Raw genomic sequence first — 10,736 nt, 5'->3', positions numbered from 1 at the left:
TCTATTAATCCAGCTGTTCCTATGGCTTCCTACATATCTTAGTTACTTTCCCCATCACTGGGACAAAATGCACAACTACAACTTAAACACAGGAGAGGCTTATTTTGGCTCACAGTTTCAGAAGGCTCAGTCTTTGCATGATCAGTGGCATAGGGGAAGAGCCTGGGTATAGGAAAGCTGCTCACATCAGGGTGGGCAGGAAGTGGAGAGAGAAGAGAGGAGCCAGTGAGGAAAATATAATCATCCATGCCATGACCCCAGTGGCCTCTGTCTTCTCACAGCAAATCAGCTGTAGCTCCCTGACAATCCAATCACATTCCATAAGCTCCACCTCTGAATGCATGAGAATTTAGGGGATCGTTCTCAGTCTAAATCATAACATGAGTAAATTGTGCTCATCCCTAGGTAGAACAACAGCCAGCCATACAGAAAGTTCCACTGAGAAAAGGAAGCAGGGACAAAAAGATCCATGCTCCAGGGAACAGTCAGAGATTGTCCTGGCTTTAGAAGGGGCTGGCAGTATTCTGCTCAGGGGGAAAGAATAATGCAAGTTTGATATCCTTGGAAACTTGGCCTGGTGACTCAGCACCATAATAACTGGCCCAGCTTGCTTGGTGGGTCTATTCTCAGATTATGGAAGAGGATAAATAGACTTCTCCAGAAGCAACTGGGCTTCACCTCCAGTTTCTGGAAGGCATTTATTTGTGCAAAGACAGCTACTCTGCACAAGGCCAGTGCTAAACAGAGGTGCACTGGACAAACACCATTACCCAGATCACTGAGGAAGGATATCAGACCACACCTTGACTCTGCTTCCCACTTCCATCCTATTTGCTCCTGGCCTTCAAGAAATTGGCTTAAAGTGCCTGGCTTATCAGAGAGGGAATCCAACACTGGGTTTCAGAGAACCAAGAAAACAATTCAACAATTGCTTCTCCCAGACCAACAAGGATCACTTTATATTCCTGGAGGAGCAGTTTACCTCCTTGCTCTGCTTGCAACTGCCAAAGAGCGTTTAGTTACGGGGCTTCTTCCGCAGCCTTTGCTTTAATGAGGACTTTGCCCTTTCAGCGCTAGATCAGACAGATGCACAAGGCCCCTGTGGTTGATGTGCCCTAGATCTTGAATGTCCTGCCAAACGAAGGCCCAGTCATTGAGAGCCCATCCATTGTACAGACAAATGTGTCTCCTCTCTTGGCAAAGCTGCAGGCAGTCAAGAAGTTGGGAAACACAGAGAGGAAAGAAATATCTTCCTATCTGTATGATTTCAATCATAGTAACAGGGCCCACAAAGTAACAAAGCTAAACAAATTTCACCAAAGACTTCCTACTCTAATTGTAAAGTTTTGGAGCCTGCTGTTCTTTTTTAAAAAAAAATCCTTTTAAAGACTGAATCTTAATGTCACCAGCACCCAATTTAAGCACCCTGTACTTATGTTCATGTAATGGGGGCCTAGATGACATCTGTGTTAGTTACTTTTCTCTCATTGCTAAGACAAAATACCCAACATCCAAAGTTAGAGGGGAAGGGGTTTATTTGGCTTACAGTTCATAGAGGTTTCAGTCCATGATTGGCTGGCTCCGTGGCTGGGATGGCATATGGTGCGCAGGAGAAACAACATGGCACACACAAGACAGCAAAGGTAACAAGAGAGTTTAACAGCATCTTTTTGCCCCTTTTATCTTGTTCAGATGACCAGAATTATGGCGGGGGCCAAACTAATCACTCACATGTAGTGGTTTAGTAATCACACATCCTCAACCCCAGCATCACACACTCCAGATTCACCTGCCTCTGAAAAGAAAGTCCCACCTCATCTGCATGAGGCTTTGTGGGGACATCTGAAAACAAACCATAACAACATTCATGTGTAACTTTGGCCTGAATATCTATAACCTTCAACCTGAAACACTGGCTTTATTGTGCTTTAATTTTCCTAGACTACCTTCGTACTTTACTTCTTTTCTTCTATTTTTCTTTATAAACTAAATTTTCGCTTTACTCCCAGTCCATGTAACCTTACCCAAGTTACTTCCTCTTCCGCTTAACAGTGTTCACTATGAAATGACAATAATAGATCCTACCTTATAAGGTTGGTGGAATAATTGAATCTATTAAGACATTGAAACCATTCGGAACTGGAGTGGGTCCATGCCAGATTCAATATCGCCACCACACAGACATAAAAAGTTTCAGTTTACAACACTGAAATGTCAACATTATATAGCAAGTGCTTAGTAAGTGTTAGCTACTATCATTAACCAAAGCCCCGCTGTCCAGTAGGACAATGTTACAGCAATCTCAGTGCTACACATACTTACCTCATTTGGTTCTTTTCATTAGTGATATTACTTACCATCCTTAACTGACACCTGACCTTAAACTTCCTTCTTTCTTTCTGTGATTCCATTCTTCAAGGTTCCTATGGGGTTGTATCTGTCCTCTGGCTCCAATCTCTTCTGGCCATCTTGAGTAACTTCATGCAAAATTGCTCCCCAATGCCACCTCTTAGCATCCTTCTTAAAGGTAAGCAAACAGCAGGAATCAGGGACAACTCCTCAATGGCATGTGCTGGGGAGGAGAACCTTGAGGGAGCACTAGACAGGGGAGGAGAGATGTGTGTTTACTCTTGTTTGAGCTCAGTCTTTCCTCTGTCATTTTGTGGCTAAAAGAGAGATAAATAATATGTTTAAATGTTGCTTTCATTATAATCCAGTGGAAATAAAATCTGCCATGCGATCTTTGCATGCGTTATACTCCTCTTTGTCTTTCCTGGGCAAGCCCGTAAAAGGCCAGAATGGAAGAACTGTCCAGAAGGGCAAGGAAGCAGACAGAAACCCACAGGGAGCAAGGACTGGATGTGCTCGATCTGCACTCTAACCAGGTCTTTGAAAGGTAGCAGCAGACCATGCACTACTTATGCCCTTGGTTCTCCTGGTCCGCACTCAACTCCAACTGACCGTCTTCAGATGCTTCACCTCCATCTTGAATTCTCCATACTATCCGGCCTTTTTTCTCTTACATTTAAATTCCTCCTAAACCAAAGCACCTTCATACTGATGCAGGATTGTTTTGGTCATTGCGCTTACAGCCTACCACACAAGGTGGAAACTCCACAGTCTAACATTCGAGGCTCTTCAGAACCTTGGCACCATCCCAGTCTTTAAGCCCTGTCTCCTCTGATTGCCTACACACACCATGTGTGCACTCCTTTTCTTGAAGATTTGCAATATTGTTTCCACTAGGTCTTACTCTTCCAACTCTTGCTCTTTTTCTATATCAAATCCTAATTCCTCCATGACCATAATCACCGTATTGTCCCATACCTACAAGAAGATGCAATCTTGTATCCATCAAACTTGTCTTAGTAGTGTGGTGTGCCTCTCCTTAGGCCATTATTCCATTTTGCTCTATATTATATTTCTTCACATACTGGATTTCTTTTTTGCACCATCAAACTATGTTTGCCTTGAGGGCAATGCCTGTCATTATACCCTGTATCATGCCTAAAATAGAGCTTGGCAACCTGGAAGTCCTCATGAAATACTTTTTTAAAACTTGAGCTGAAAATTTCATTGTGGAGAAATGCCTTTATATTTACCTTATATTTATTTTATTTTTTCAGATTTTACTATTATCAATTTACGATGTATTAAATTTTTATTACTGGTAATGAAGAATGTTCTCAGCAGACTGTGCCAATCTCTCATCTCTCTCTCTGGGTTCCTGTATATAAAAAGACATATTTATATAGAGCTGAGGGAGAGGGAGAGGGACAGGGAGGAAGGCAGAGATAATGGAGTCCCAGGCATGGAATTTACTATTTTCTAACAAAGTCTCCAGTTCCTCATGTTTGGCCTAAATATCCACTACTTTCATCTTGAAACACCATTCTCAGTTGACTAGTATAATTCACCCAGGTTATGGCACCACTGAAATTTTTTTAAATCTCGAAAGCCAGATTACATTATCCCTCTTTGGGACCATACTGCTCAGTTATCCTTTGGCTCATCTCTAAGACACTTTCATCCTTGCTGGGATTTGAATGTGCCTTCAAACTCATGTGTTAAAAACTTGAGCTCCAGGGCCGGGGATTTAGCACCATGGTTCTGCCACCTGCCTTGCAAGCACAGGGACCCAAGTTCAATCTCAGGTACCAAAAAAAAAAAAAAAAAAACTTGAGCCCCAGTGTGCCAGCATCAGGAAGTGGGGACTACAAAGAGGTAACGGGGTCCTGAGCACCCCTCATCCATTGCCTGAATCCAGCAGTGAGGTAATATTGCAGGAGTCTTCCCCTCCTGCTTTCTTTTTTGCATATGCTCAACTGTCCTTTTACCTCACCATCTTAATATATAACAAGCAGGTCCTCACCAAAGGCCTGTACACTGATAACGCTTCCTAGCCTCTAGAAGAGTGAGACATAAGCTTAGTTTCTTCCCAACTTGCCCAGGCTGTAGTTTAGTGTTGAGGCAGCCGAAGCACATGAAAGCACCTCATGAAATTTAATGTCTTTTCTCCTGTTTCATTGTAAACAATTAACAAAGACAGAACGATGAAAGTAGCTTTCGTGATAAGAAGTTATGAAGGTTGAGACAAAATGCATATCTTTTTCTCCTTCTTACACTTGTTTTTGGTCTCTTTGGTTTCTTCATCCTGGACCTGTGCTATTTAAATACCTCCGAGTCAAAAAGTTGAAAGAAGGAAATGAAAAAGTTGGATTATTCCAAAGTACAAGTGGACACGAGGTCTTTGTAGTTGATATTTTAAATACAAAACAAAAGAACTAATTTAAGACACAGTTCTAATGTCGTCTTGTTTTTTCAACTAGCCCCACATATCAAGATGAACATAAGGTGCATAATACAAACAACAGGATAGCAAGCAAAGTCATTAATATTTTTTGTTTCCTTTGGGGTTATTTAAAAAGCATGAAATCACTGAACTACATAAAGAAGAAAGGAATAAAGGAAGGGAGAGAGGGAACGAAGGAAAGCAAGAAGGGAGGGAGGGAGAGGAGAGAGAAGAGAAGAAGGAAGGGAGAAAGGAGGAAAGAAAGGAAGGAAGGGAGGACAGAAGAAAATACTGACATTGGAAGAGCTGGGTGGGGCTCTGTTTTATAAGTAAGTCAAGTAAGTCCATTAAAAGAGCCACAGGAAGACTCTCAACCAGTTTTAGACAGTAACTGTCAAAGTCCAGAGTTGAGTCCGTCTAAAGAAAATACGATGAGTGTTCACATTGAAGAGCTCCAATAAAGCCATTTGAAATGTCCAAGTATGAGCGTGTTGTGACTCACGTTTCTCCTGAGCACAGTCACGGGCCTGTCCATTATGACAGGCAGTGACATCCACATAGGTTCAATGACCGAAAGGCTAAGTGTCTCTGCCACCCTGTGTCCCTGCCTCATGCCACACGTCTCCGCTGGAGGACGGACGAACAGGGTAGGGTTGGGGAAAGATGGTCAGGAACTGGAAGGGCCATTCTGTTAAAGAGTATCAGTGAGGAAAAAGAGGTATTATTTAAGATACTGTTCCCATCCTAATCCTCTGGTCAGGCATTTTAACTTCTTCAATCTCAATTCTCTTAAAAGCAAAATGCCTGCAGAGTTTGCTCTTATTGTTTCCTTAACCTAAAATTTCTTCTTTTCTCTATTCTTTTTATCGAGGTGGGCAAAAATACAAGATACAAAAATATAAGACATCCATTAAGTTTGCATCTCAGGCAAATAATTTTAGTACAAGCATATTCTAGGTAGTATGTGAATATGTTTATGTCAGAAAAATATTCATTGTTCATTTGAAAATTCTAACTTAACAATAAACATATTTTTAGTCTCAACAAGTAGGTCTCAAATTTATACAGGATATATTTACACTGAAAAATTACTTGTTGCTTATGTACAATTCTACTTTAATTGAGCATCCTGGGCATCAGCTGGTAGATCTAATGTTATATAAATTCTCACACTGTTTGATGTCCATGTCAAATCACATTTCTTCATGTTTTGTATCTATCTTTTTTTTGTTGTTGTTAAATGCTTAGTAGCTAGGCGTGGTGGCGCACGCCTGTAATCCCAGCACTCAGGAGGCTGAGGCAGGAGGATCGCTGTGAGTTCGAGACCAGCCTGGGCTACATAGTGAGTTCCAGGTCAGTCTCAACTACATAGTGAGACCCTGTCTAAAAAAAGCCAAAAATAAATAAATAAATACATAAATGCTTACTGCATTCTTTTATTCAGCCAACACCTTCTGTTCATTGGGAACAGTGCTAGGTGCTGGGGATTAAACAAAGAGGCCCTATTAAAAGCCGGAAGTGACAGCCTTGAAGGACAGTAACGATGCAGCTGCTAAGGGCCACAACAGAGAAGCATGGGGCCTCAGGGCTGGCGCAAGGCGTCTCCTGCAGCTCTTCTGCCTCTCCTTCCCGCTTAACATGGACCTACCTGCGTCTTTTCTACCCTTTGGGGCTATGCCTTAGACTCCGTGGTCTTTCCTTAGGGTAGCATTTTGCTCACTGGAGGCGCTTATGCTTATCTGCATTAATGTAATGAAGCATTTTCCGCATTCGTGGAGTCTGGACTGTAGTCACAACCGCAGGGCTCATTTGGTTTGTTAACTTTAACCAAACTGAGAAATCGTGACTCTGCCAATGGACTGAATGTGACGGGCTGTGCTTCACAGTCATTTTATCCTCACCGTGTCCCCGCGAATGAGGCACGCTTTACACCCCGTTTTATGGAAGGGGAAACGAAGACACGAATAGTTCAGGTAACACAGCCCACGTCACGTGAATAGCAAAAGTCGAGCTGAGAGTCAGACCCAGCAGTCTGGCTCGGAGATGTGATGTTGCCACTCTGTAAGAGAGCAACAGCGGTATACACTGTTAAATTACCTTCCAAGATCATCTTCAGGCATTTCGTGTATTCTCCCTATTTTATTTTTTAAATGGGCAATTCTTATTACACTTTTAATGGTCTACAAATGAACCATATTGGCCCGAATACAATTCAAGGGGAAAAAGTGTTAAAGAAGCAGCTGAAACTGAGTCATCATCGCACATAATGAAAACATATTTTAATTTGTCTCCCTTCCCTGCAGTTTCTCCAAGTAATTCTGCTCTGTGCTGCAGATTAGAATCTGACTCAAGCAAAAGCATTCCCCATGTACCAGGTTACCACAGTAAGGCAGCAGATCTGGTCCCTCTGAGGAAGCAATCCACAGTCTTTTCAAGAAAATGTTTTACCTGAGGTTAGTTTTGTGGAGTTAAAATAGCTTCAAACAACTTCATTAAACATTTCATAATTAATTTTGTGAATACCAAATATGGGGCTGAGAGAGGTACTTGGGGTTTGATGTTGTGAATTCATTGCTTAACCTATAAAACTGCAGATATAAGTATTATAGAGCTGAATGTTCTAAAGTCTCAGTGACTTCCTGTGTGCCCTATGCAAGGCTATTGATGAATGCTAAAAATATCCATTTTTCCACTTGCATAGAATGAGGAAACTTAAAACACAAAGAGATTCATTTAGAAGCACATGATGTGCACATTTTCTGACAGGGTACTGACTTACAGGTGGGGCTTCCAGCAAATACGGCATCATATAAATTTCAGTTACTTACTTAGATGCCAATAGAAAGGAAGTAAAACCCATTTTTACCATGGGAACAGATGAAGAATTAACAAGGTCCATAAAGTGATTTTCATTATCAGAAAATTATCTGCTTTGAATAACACAGATTGTTGTGGTTTGGCCTCTGTGTTTGATGCATTACATTTGGGGAGGATTAGCTTCGTGTAGTCTTTGTTAATAAATTACAGTGTGCAGATAAGAAAAATAAGTAAAATTGTGGGGAAGATATGTTTTCCCCACCACCAAAGCAAAGGATCTAGTAATATGCCTTAAAATCTGTTAACTGCAAAATACAGTTTATGGTCTTTTTCACTTTCAGAGTCAAAAGATAATCCAGAAACGAGAAATTATTATTGCAACCCAGTGTTAAAGTTTCATATAAATCAAAATCTCAAAATCATCCAAACCCCTCTTGTTTTGGATAAATCATAACACCTATAAATACAAACTTCATCTATAATTGATAGAAGTATGACATTTAGAAAAATATAAAATGTCAACGGAGACATCTTTCATCAAAGGCCATGTTTATAACAATACAAGGTAAATGGATTTGGGGTGAATAATAGAATCTCTGGGGTTGAAAAGACTTTAAAGGTCACCTGGTTGACTCACTCCATTTTCACATCCCTGTAATATGCTCTCCAGAATCCAGCCAGTTCCTGCTGGAGTATGGGTGAAGGTGCAGTACACACAGATTTCATAGATTGTCCCCACCCAAAGGTCATCACTAGGATTCATTTACTGGTGACAACAAGAAAATGGGGCCAAGATTTGCCATGGACTGTAAATGCACCTTTTTGTACCTCATTTGCAGTAAACAAAGCTTCTGCCCCGCTTTTACCTTTCCATCACTTTTCCTTCCAAGCCTTAGAAAATCTAGGTGCTCCAGAAGCCCAGCTGGGTGAGCAGAGAAGCAGGGATAGAGGCTTTCTACCAACTGAGGGCAGAGTCAGGGGCGGGTCTGATGTTCAGCAGGGCAAGGCAGGGCTCAGATGAGGCCAAACGAGGGTCCTGATATTGGTCTGTAACTGAAGAAAAGCCTTGTGATCCAAACTTCCTTTTTTAAAACTATGACTTAAAAAAGGCATGACACAGAACTCACCAACAGAACCATTTCTGAATGTCACGTTCAATAGTGCGCAGTGTCTCCACGTTGTTGTGCTACCAATCTCTAGAACTTTTCCATTTTGCAAAACTGAAACTTTGTGCCCACTGAACAATACCTTGTCATTTTTCCAGCGCCAGTCCCTGGCAACCATCTTTCTATTTTGTGTCTAAGGATTTGACTACTTCAGATTCCTCACAGAAAGAGAATCTCATAGCACTTGCCCTTTGTGACTGGTTTATTTCACTCAGCGTAACGTCCTCAAGGTCCATTCACGTTGCAGCAAATGGCATGAGTTCCTTTGTTAAGACTAAGACCCCACTGTGCACACATCCCACATTTCTTTACACATTCATCTGTCTGTGGACATCTCAGTGGCTTCCACCTCTTGGCTACTGTGGACAATAAACATCAACATGCCGATATCTTTATCTATGCAAAGTAATGGGATTGCTGGGTCACACAGTGGTTCGGTTTCCTCTTTCTTTCTCTTTGTTAAAGAAACCTCAAGACTCTTTTTGTGTAACCCTATTGCTATTTTTGCTTTTCTGTTGCCCGTTCTTCTAACTCGGGCTTCCTGGCCGAGGACCCTTAAATTATCCACAGACATCTGTACAATCTTGCACTGGCTGCTCCCACCCAGAGACCAAGCCTTTCTGCGTTGATGTTTACATAGTTTTCCAAAGATAAACACAGACCGTTATACTGATCCTTGGGCAGAGAATAATGTCAATTCCCTTCAGTAATTGTTTCTCATTTTTGTTTCAAGGCTTCATTCCCAAAAGCCTGCCAGTGACATAAGCACAGTGTATGTTTTAAAAGAATATCATTTTTCCTCTATTTGGGAAAAGAACATACATTTTTCTGGAAAAAATAATTATTTGAAGGTTAGGGTTATTTGTCAGCATAATTTATAGAATTAGACTGCGTCCAACAAATCCTAAAATGAATATTATCTCTTAAAAATTAGTGAAATAAACATATCAAAAAGACAAATTTATTACAAAAGTCTCTTGAAACACAGGTATTTCTAGGTAAGACTCCAAAAGTTCAGGGCCTAGAGGCCTGCAAAGAAAGTGTAACTGGGCATTGAGAAAAATCAGTGAACGATCATGGATGTTATCTTTTTAGGAAGGAATGCATGAACATCAAAGGAAGATTTGGCAAGAGACCAAAGAAGAGAAAGTACAAAGCAGAGAAATTTTTCTGTGTTTATCAAGCAGAAGGAAGCAGTGCTGACCAGGACAAAACTGCTGCTCTCCCCAGGGCTCTCTGGAATTAAGAAATCTGGGAGACAGAGAGAGTTCTCTTTATTTTCCATAACCTAGAAAAGAGAACCATCATGATGACCTGTTTTTCTTCATGCCAAGTGAGCAAGCAGGATATTGACACTTAAAAAACAAACAAACAAAAAAAAACATGCATTGAGACCACTGGAAGTAAATGTTCTCCCCTGCAATTAACAATTTGGCCCTGTGGTTCATGCATCACTATCTTCTGAGCTGGTTTAAGGTTTCAGTCTTTGGAAAGTTGATAAACTCCAACCTCCCTGCACCAGCAAACCATAAATTGAGGCCCTCATGGGGAGCTCTCACCCTGGGTCCTGCTTAGCTATGCAATCTGCTTACCACTTCCTGAGTTACAAAAACCTTAAAGGTGGCCAACTGTTCTGAATAAAGATGAGCTCTTCCAGCCAAGAGAAAAAAATTAGTGTCTCAAAAATCATTCTGCCATACATGCAACAAAAATTCAAAGTGCTCTCCTCAATAATTATCCAATGCTGAGATAATTGTCAGTGAAACAGATGGAATGAATTATGGTTACATATTTAAACATGTATTGGAATTGAAGCAACTTTCCAGACAATTCAGTTTCCAGAATAGTATTCTTTAAGATGTAGGGAAATCTGGGGAGTTCTTATCACATCTGAGAATGGCTGCTCTTTTTACCTACTCGGTAGCAGAGAAAAGCACTCTTAACGGATGACTTCCAAATCA

General features: G+C 41.0%; 1 long non-coding RNA gene across 2 annotated transcripts; it reads left to right on the top strand.

The window, feature by feature from the left end:
* Nucleotides 1-5,360: 5,360 nt before the first annotated feature.
* On the top strand, nucleotides 5,361-10,360 carry LOC104848586. Of its 2 annotated transcripts, XR_776463.1 has the most exons (4): nucleotides 5,361-5,439; nucleotides 7,096-7,245; nucleotides 7,951-8,174; nucleotides 9,871-10,360. It is a non-coding gene; the product is annotated as an uncharacterized LOC104848586 (long non-coding RNA). The 2 variants fall into 2 exon arrangements; XR_776464.1 differs by lacking the exon at nucleotides 7,951-8,174.
* Nucleotides 10,361-10,736: the final 376 nt, after the last annotated feature.

This window comes from Fukomys damarensis, unplaced genomic scaffold, assembly GCF_012274545.1.
Source record: "Fukomys damarensis isolate Sample0158 unplaced genomic scaffold, DMR_v1.0_HiC HiC_scaffold_6, whole genome shotgun sequence".
Classification (NCBI taxonomy): Eukaryota; Metazoa; Chordata; class Mammalia; order Rodentia; family Bathyergidae; genus Fukomys; species Fukomys damarensis.
Note: the sequence above shows the minus strand (reverse complement) of the source record. Positions and strands in the feature narration are given on the sequence as shown.